This window comes from Sus scrofa, chromosome 9 (assembly GCF_054392235.1).
Source record: "Sus scrofa isolate SSC_HxYL_T2T_F1_AM1 chromosome 9, Sscrofa_HxYL_maternal_Yorkshire_Landrace_v2.0, whole genome shotgun sequence".
In the NCBI taxonomy this organism is placed as follows: Eukaryota; Metazoa; Chordata; class Mammalia; order Artiodactyla; family Suidae; genus Sus; species Sus scrofa.
Window position 1 is genome coordinate 17,121,832 of NC_139391.1, and position 8,893 is coordinate 17,130,724.

Genomic DNA, 8,893 nt, shown 5'->3' on the forward strand with positions numbered 1-8,893 from the left:
AACTTCTCTAATCTCAGCAAATGATGACACCTCCTATTTAGTGCTAGTCTTTCTGTTTGGGCTGTTGATGCATTATACCTACCTTCTTTACCTTCTCTCCTGACTTTTTCTCCTTCCCCTGCTTTTTATTTTGAAAATTTACAAACAAAAAATTTGAAGGAATGATACTCATGAGATAGCATCTGTACATACTACCTCGATTCAATCATATGTATTTTTATTTTTTTGTTGTTTTATGGCCCACACCTGAAGGACTCGGATGTTCCTGGGGCAGGGATTGAATCAGGATCCTTTAATCCACTGCGCCAGGCAGGGGATCCTGCGTCTCCACAGCAACCCAAGCAGCTGCAGTCAGATTCTTAACCCACTGCACTACAGCAGGAATTCCCACTTTCAATGTTTTATCTTTTATGTATGGATGTATTTGTTTCTAATGTGGGCTTGTAGATAAATATAGTTGTTTTTGTTGGACCTTTTGAAGATAAGCTGCAGAAATGACATTTTACCGCTAAATACTTCATGAGTTTTCATAAAATAAGGACTTTTTTGGGTACAAAACTACAATATCATTATCACATTAAAGAAATAGTAATTCTAGGAGTTCCCGCTGTGGCCCAGTGGTTAACGAATCCGACTGGGAACCATGGGGTTGCAGGTTCAATCCCTGGCCTTGCTCAGTGGGTTAAGGACCCGGCATTGCCGTGAGCTGCGGTGAAGTTTGCAGACGCAGCTCAGATCCTGAGTTGCTGTGGCTCTGGCACAGGCCGGCGGCTACAGCTCTGATTAGACCTCTAGTCTGAGAACCTCCATATGCCACGGGAGCGGCCCTAGAAAAGGCAAAAAGACAAAAAAAAAAAAAAAATAGTAATTCTATAATATCATCTAATGTTTAGGCCATATTTAAGCTCTTTTTTTTTTTTTTTTGTCTTTTTGCCATTTCTTGGGCCGCTCCCACAGCATATGGAGGTTCCCAGGCTAGGGGTCGAATCGGAGCTATAGCTGCTGGCTTACACCAGAGCCACAGCAACGTGGGATCCGAGCCATGTTTGCAACCTACACCACAGCTCACGGGAACGCCGGATCCTTAACCCACTGAGCAAGGTCAGGGATCAAACCCGCAACATCATGGTTCCTAGTCAGATTCATTAACCACTGAGCCATGATGGGAGCTCCTAAGCTTTTCTACTTGTCCCTAAATTGCCTTGTAATTGGTGTTGATGTTTAACCAGGATTTCATTAAGGTGACTCTGTGGTGTTCGGTGGGTCTCTTGTCTCTTTTTCTAAAACTTCACCTCTTATTTTCCACCACATTGTCTTAATGAAAAACTCAGACCATTGTTTTGTAGAATGTCTCACATTCTAGATTTTGTATTTGCTTGTTTATAGTTAATTATCTTGTCTCTCTATCCCCCAGGATTTCCCATAAATAAGCTCTAAAGACTCAGTCAGATTCAGGGTTTGGGCAGAGATTTCATGGGTTTATGTCATGTGCTTCATGTTGTATCACATTGGGAGACACAATGTCAAGTTTTCTTACTATTGATGCTAAATGAGATTCTTTAAGATGTTGCCCACAAGATCTCTATTGGTTGGGTTTTTTTTGTTTGTTTGGTTTGGTTTGTTTTTTTGTTTGTTTGTGGGGTTTGTTGCTATTTAGGGACACACCCGCAGCATATGTAAGTTCCCAAGCTAAGGATAAAATCGGAGCTGTAGCCAGCCTACACCACAGCCACAGCAATGTTGGAGCCAAGCCACATCTTTGACCCACACCACAGCTCACGGCAACGCCAGATCCTTAACCCACCGAGCGAGGCCAGGGATCAAACCCACATCCTCACAGGTCCTAGTCGGATTCGTTAACTGCTGAGCCGCAAAGGGAACTCCCTAGATCTCTATTGTACAGGTACTTTCCTTACTTTTTAAGAGTAAAGAGTCAGTATATAGTTGCCTACCAGCAGTGTTGAATGAGTTTCCTTTTCCTGCTCTCTATCACTGTGTACTTAAGAGTCGTGTTTTCTGGTTTCTCCTAGTCTGATCAAGCAAAGCATGCTTGTAGGGCAGGGGGGGTTTTTTGTGCTTTTGGTTTTTGGGTTGTTTTTTGGTTTTTTTTGTTTGTTTGTTTGTTTGGTTTGGTTTTTGCAGAGCCCTATATAAACAATCATTTACTTATTTATTTGGCCGCACCCACTGCATGTGGAAGTTCTCAGGCCAGGGCTGCAAGCTGCACCAGAGCAGCAACCCAAGCCACTGCAGTAACAATGCCAGATACTTAACCCACTGCGTCACAAGAAAACTCCAACAACTTGATTCTAAATGGTCCCACGTTAGGTAGTCTGTCAGTGAAGATTTAGAGTAATGGATAAGGAAATGTGTGTATTTATTGCCCAGTCAGTGCATGTGAAAATTCTTTATAGGCAGCATCTCTTTCTCAGGCCAAGGAAATAGTCTCTTTATGTTTGTTTGTTTTTATTTTGTTTGGTTGTCTTTTGTCTTTTTAGGGCCACACCCATGGCATATGGAGGTTCCCAGGCTAGGGGTCAAATCAGAGCTGTAGTTGCTGGCCTATAGCACAGCCACAGAGACACAGGATCTGAGCCAAGTTTGCAACCTATACCACAGCTCACAGCAACGCCAGATCCTTAACCCACTGAGCGAGGCCAGAGATGGAACCTGCCTCCTCATGGATCCTAGTCAGGTTTGTTAACCACTGAGCCACAACAGGAACTCCTCTTCACATTCTTTATTGTCAAATGTGCCACTCCTGGCTAATTTCATATGTCCCATGATGATTAAAGAGTAGCAATGCAGTTACTATTGTATTGAACTATATAGGTATTGCCTCTACAGTTCCCTAATATTGTTTATTTAATGCTTGTTACATCTTTACTCATGATGCTGCATTCATTGTGCCACCATGAATACTGGCTTCCAGTAACTCTCAGATGTTACTCTGCTTCATTGATGATTGCCAGAAATGCAAGTCTTATCCACAGTATGCAGGAAAATGTGAATAATATTTCATTTTCTGGTTATATTAGATTTAGCATTTGGGCTTTTCTAGCATAAATGTAGAATGCATATTCTAACCATATCTTCTCCTGAATTTTTTAGGCTGCAATTATTGCATTCCTAAACTGTGATCTCTTAGCCACACCCTGGAAGAATAGGCAAGAAGCCCATGGGTGGAGCAAGAAGAGTGGTTTCATTTATGCAAGGAATGTCCATTCCTCCATCAGCATGGCTTAAGCCCAGATCTGGGGAGCACAATGTCACTGTCAATTGGAAATGAGAGGACAGTGACTGGAAGATCCAGTTGGCATAGTGGAGCAACAGTCTTTAAAGGCCTCAGATGAGATGGGCCTGTCCTGATACAGTGCAGAACCTGCAGAGAGGGGTAGAGTGACCTCCCTGGTGCCAGTGGTGGGAGGTGGACAGGATTAAGAACAGTGCCACCATCCTCACAAGCCTCGGGGTCTTCAGATCAGAGACAGTACCATAGTTGGAACACAGATCAGTGGGAGCCAATGCACAGACCTACACACACAACTCAATCCCAACAGTAAATCGTTTAGTAGCCTAAAATCCTGAATACATGCTGTGTCCAATATGAGAATCACCTAAAACCAGAGATCCTGTCATGGCAGAGTGGAAACAAATCCGACTAGGAAACATGAAGTTGTGGGTTCAATCCCTGGCCTTGCTCAGTGGGTTAAGGATCCAGCATTGCCGTGAGCTATGGTGTAGGTCGCAGATGAGGCTCGGATCTAGCATTGCTGTGGCTGTGGCGTAGGCCAGCAGCAATAGCTCCCATTAGACCCATGGCCTGGGAACCTCCATATGCCACAGGTGTGGCCCTAAAAAGTCAAAAGACAAAAAAAAAAAAAAAAAAAAAAAAAAGAGAATCACCTAAAACCATGTCAGTGCCATTCTGGCAGCTAGTCTCATACTATTATGTGAAAAAAAAAATATTACTTCAGCCAGTGGACATGGTCCCCTCTTTGGAACCAGGGAAATTCCATAGACACAAGACCCAGAGCTCCTCAGAGCATCTGTTCCACACCAAGAGTGGTTAGAGGGTCAGAGATACCTCAAAGGAGAGAAATGGTACCTGTCCCAGCACCAAAGTGAGACTTAAAATTTTTTAAGAGTCATTCTGGTGACCAGGGTTCACGTGGGACCAGATCTAGGCTCAGGATACCTTCCTTAGTCCCAGGAACTGGAGGAGTGTTTAGAAAATCTTGAGGAAGATAACTCCAAAGCATTAATCTCCCTGAAACATGGTGCTGGGATAGGGTTCCTTCTTACTCAGGTCTTAGGTGTATGTCTGATCATCCCTCTTACTGTCCTTGACTGCCTCCTTATTTGCCTGCCTTTTTAAAAGGGGTGTCTCTTAGTCTTCTATCATTGGCCTTTCTGCATATACTCTTTAATTTATCCACTTATCTACAGTTACTCTGTAATTTATCCACTTAACTACAGTTACTCTGTAATTTATCCACTTATCTACAGTTACCTTTCATAAGCTATTTAATTCAAAATCTATCCTTTATATAGACCAAACTTGTATGTCAATGTTTTTATCATTCAGCTCAAAATGTTCTCCTTGGTAAATACTGTAGGTAAATTAAAAACAACAGTTTACATATACTTTACTCATTAAACTGTAACAATCTCTTAATGGACAGAGGTTGGAATAGGTTTTTTAATTTACATACAAAAATTCACTTCATCCAAATTTATCTAAAGGAGAAATTTTAGCTACATAGTTTTTTCAATCAGCATTTTCATTTTATCAATTTATTTGATAACTGTCAATTATGAAAGCCATAGCTTTACCTTTTGGATGACTGATTATGCCCAGGGACCAGAATCTAATGTGGTATTGTGGCCAACCAAACTTTTCTTTTAGTTTCTGTCTTTAAAGAGTCAATAACTATTTCTTGATAACCGTTAACTTATGTGACAGACCCAGTGTTAAGTTCTATCATTCATTAAAAGTATTCAGCAAATTGCTAGGCACTGAGCTAGGTTTAAGATAACTACCCTCAAGAAGTGCACAAATAGATGGTATCACACACATTATATCATTTAACCTTCATTTAATTCTATGAAATAGAGAGTGTTGTCCCTTTAGCCTCTACTTTCTTATCTATAAAACAGAAGTAATACTTCTTACTGTGGGAATTAAACAAGATAATAACTGTGGAGCATGTTTCCTGCCATCAAGTTCTTTCCACACTACCACACTTGGCAGTACCAGAATTTTCTGTTTGCTTCCACCTACCCCTTTATTCTTCAGATACATTTCAAATAAGTATCTGCTCTGTAGTTGTAATTCGTTACCCAGTTCCAGCTCCTCACCTCCACTATGGCTTTTTCCCATCTTTCTCCCTCTATTAAAATCCAATCCTAGGCTCAGCGCTCCTGGTTGACTGAAGTTTTTTGACTGCTGAAAAAACCCAAAAGAGGTTAGGAGACGGAAAGATACATACGTGCTTTAAAAACACTTAGCTCAGAGGTGTCCTGGTCTGCTGTGCCCTGTCTCACCTGACCTCATGCAGAGTTACTTCCCACCAGGAGAAAGGGAGCAAGGGAGAAGCCCCATCAACACAATAAAGAACACGCTATAAAAAACCATCCCCATAGACCTAAAAATATTCTATGATGTCTCGTCTTAAAAAATAAATGAACTCAGAATGGGATTAAGATGGCAGAATAGAAGGACTGGAGCTCAACTTCTCTCCTAAAAACAACAAAATTCACAACTAAAGCCTGAGCAATCTTCAACCAAATGGACCAGAAACTTTAAAAAAGATAGCCTACTCCAGAAGACAAAGACATCAAAAGGTAGGAGGGGCAATTACGTGATATAAGCACCCCATACCTCCTGGGTGGGAAGCTCCACAGACTGGAAAGTAACTGGTTCACAGAGACTCACCTGCAGGAGTGAGAGTTCTGAGCCCCACATCAAATTCCCACATGTGGGGATCTGGCACTGGGAGAAAGAGCCCCCAAAGAATCTGGCATTGAAGGCCAGTGGGGCTTGTGCACAGGAGCTCCACAGGACTGGAGGAAATGGAGACCCCATTCTTAAAAGGTGCACACAGACTTTCATGTGCACTGGGCCAAAGGGCAAAGCAAAGTCTTCATAGGAATCTGGGTCAAACCCGACTGCAGTTCCTGGAGGACCCCTTGGGAAAACAGGGGTGAATGTGGCTTGTTGTGAGGGAAGGACATTGGAAGCTAAACTCTCAGGAATATTCAAATATTCAGCAGCATGCCTTTCTCTGGAGGTGACCATTTTGGGAAAATCTTGCCCTACCCATCAGTCAGTGCTGAGAAGCTTCAGGGCAAACAACAATCCAGGTGGGATCACAGTCCTGCCCATCAGTAAACAGGCTACCTAAAGACCCCCCAGGCACACAGCTGCCTCTAATCCCATCCAGAGACTAAGCCCCACCCACCAGAGGGATAGGAATCAGTTCCATCCACCAGTGGGCAGGCACCAGTCCCTCCCATCAGGAAGCCTACAGCAAGCCCCTGTACCAACTTCAGCCAAAGGGGGGCAGACACCAGAAGTAAAAGAGGCTACAACTCTATTATCTATAAAAGGTCACCACACCAAAATCCTATAAAAATGAAAAGACAGAGAACTATAACTCAGATGAGGGAGAAAGAAAAAACCCCAGAAAATCAGCTAAGTGATGAGGAGATTCTCAGCCTCCAGGAAAAAGACTTTAGACTGTTGATGCTGAAGATGATGCAAGACATTGGAAATAAACTGGAGGCAAAGATGGATAACTGACAGGAAACACTGACCAAAGAGATACAAGATATAAAACTTTTTTTTTTTTTTTGTCTTTTTGCCTTTTTTTCTAGAGCTGCACCCACGGCATATGGAGGTTCCCAGGCTAGGGGTCTAATCAGAGCTGTAGCTGCCAAGCCTACACCAGAGCCACAGCAATGCAGGATGCAAGCCACGTCTGCAACCTACACCATAGCTCACGGCAACTCTAGATCCTTAACCCACTGAGCAAGGCCAGGGATCGAACCCACAACCTCATGGTTCCTAGTCAGATTCGTTAACCACTGTGCCACAATGGGAACTCCCAAAAATAGATTTTAAAATGAAGAATATTTTAAGGGACAAGGAAGGTCACTACCTAGTGATCAAAGGATCAATCCAAGAAGAAGATATAACAACTTTAAATATCTACACACCCAACATAGGTTCACCACAATATATACGGCAACTTCTAGGAGTTTCCATCGTGAAGCAGTGGTTAATGAATCCGACTAGGAACCATGAGGTTGTGGGTTCAATCCCTGGCCTTGCTCAGTGGGTTAAGGACCTGACGTTGCCATGAGCTGTGGTGTAGGTTGCAGACGTGGCTTGGATCCCACGTTGCTGTGCCTCTGGTGTAGGCCAGTGGCTATGGCTCTGATTAGACCCCTAGCCTTGGAATTTCCATGTGCCATGGGAGTGGCCCTAGAAAGGCAAAAAGACAAAAATTTTAAAAAATAAGGCAACTGCTAACAACCTTAAAAGGACAAATCAACAATAACACAATCATAGTGGGGGACTTTAACACCCCACTTACAGCAATGGACAGATCATCCAGACAAAAAATCAATGAGGAAACACAGGCCCTGAATGAAGCATTAAACCAGATGGACTTAATAGATATTTATAGGGCATTCCATCCAAAAGCAACAGAATACACATTCTTCTCAAGTGCACATGGAACATTCTCTAAGATTGATCACATCCTGGGCTACAAATCCAACCTCAGTAACTTTAAGAAAACTGAAATCATATCAAGCATCTTTTCTGATCACAAGGCTATTCAACTGGAAATCAACAAGAAAAAAACTGCAAAAAAACACAAACACGTGGAGACTAAACAACATGCTACTAAACAACCAATGGATAACTGAAGAAATCAAAGAGGAAATTAAAAAATACCTAGAAGCAAATGACAACAAAACACAACACTCCAAAACCTATGGGATGCAGCAAAAGCCGTTCTAAGAGGAAAGTTTATAGCAATACAAACCCACCTCAGGAAACAAGAAAATGCTCAAATAAACAAGCTAACTTTATATCTAAAGCAGCTCAAGAGAGAAAAACAGACAAGACCTAAAGTTAGTAGAAGGAAATAAATCATAAAGATCAGAGCAGAAATCAATGAAACAGAAACAAAGAAAACCACAGAAAATATAAATGAAACGAAAAGCTGGTTCTTTGAAAAGATCAACAAAATTGATAAACCCTTAGCCAGACTTATCAAAAAAAAAAAAAGAGAGAGGACTCAAATCAATAAAATTAGAAATGAAAAAAGAGAAGTAAAAACAGACATCACAGAAATACAAAGGATCATAAGAGACTACTATATGCAACTATATGCCAATAAAATGGCAAACCTAGAAGAAATGGACAAATTCTTAGAAAGGTACAATCTTCCAAGACTAAACCAAGATGAAATACAAAAGATGAATGCACCAGTCACAAGAACTGAAGTTGAAACTGTGATTAAAAAACTTCCAACAAACAAAAGCCCAGGACCAGATGGCTTCACAGGCAAATTCTATCAAACATTTAGAGAAGAGCTAACACCTCTCCTTCTCAAACTATTTCAAAAAATCACAGAGGAAGGGATACTCCCAAACTCATTTTATGAGGCCACCATCACCCTGATACCAAAAGCAGACAAAGATACCACAAAAAAAAGAAAACTACAGGCCAATTTCACGGATGAACATCGATGCAAAAATCCTCAACAAAATACTAGCAAACCACATCCAACAACACATTAAAAGGATTGTACATCATGATCAAGTGGGATTTATCCCAGGGATGCAAGGGTTCTTCAATATCTGCAAATCCATCAGT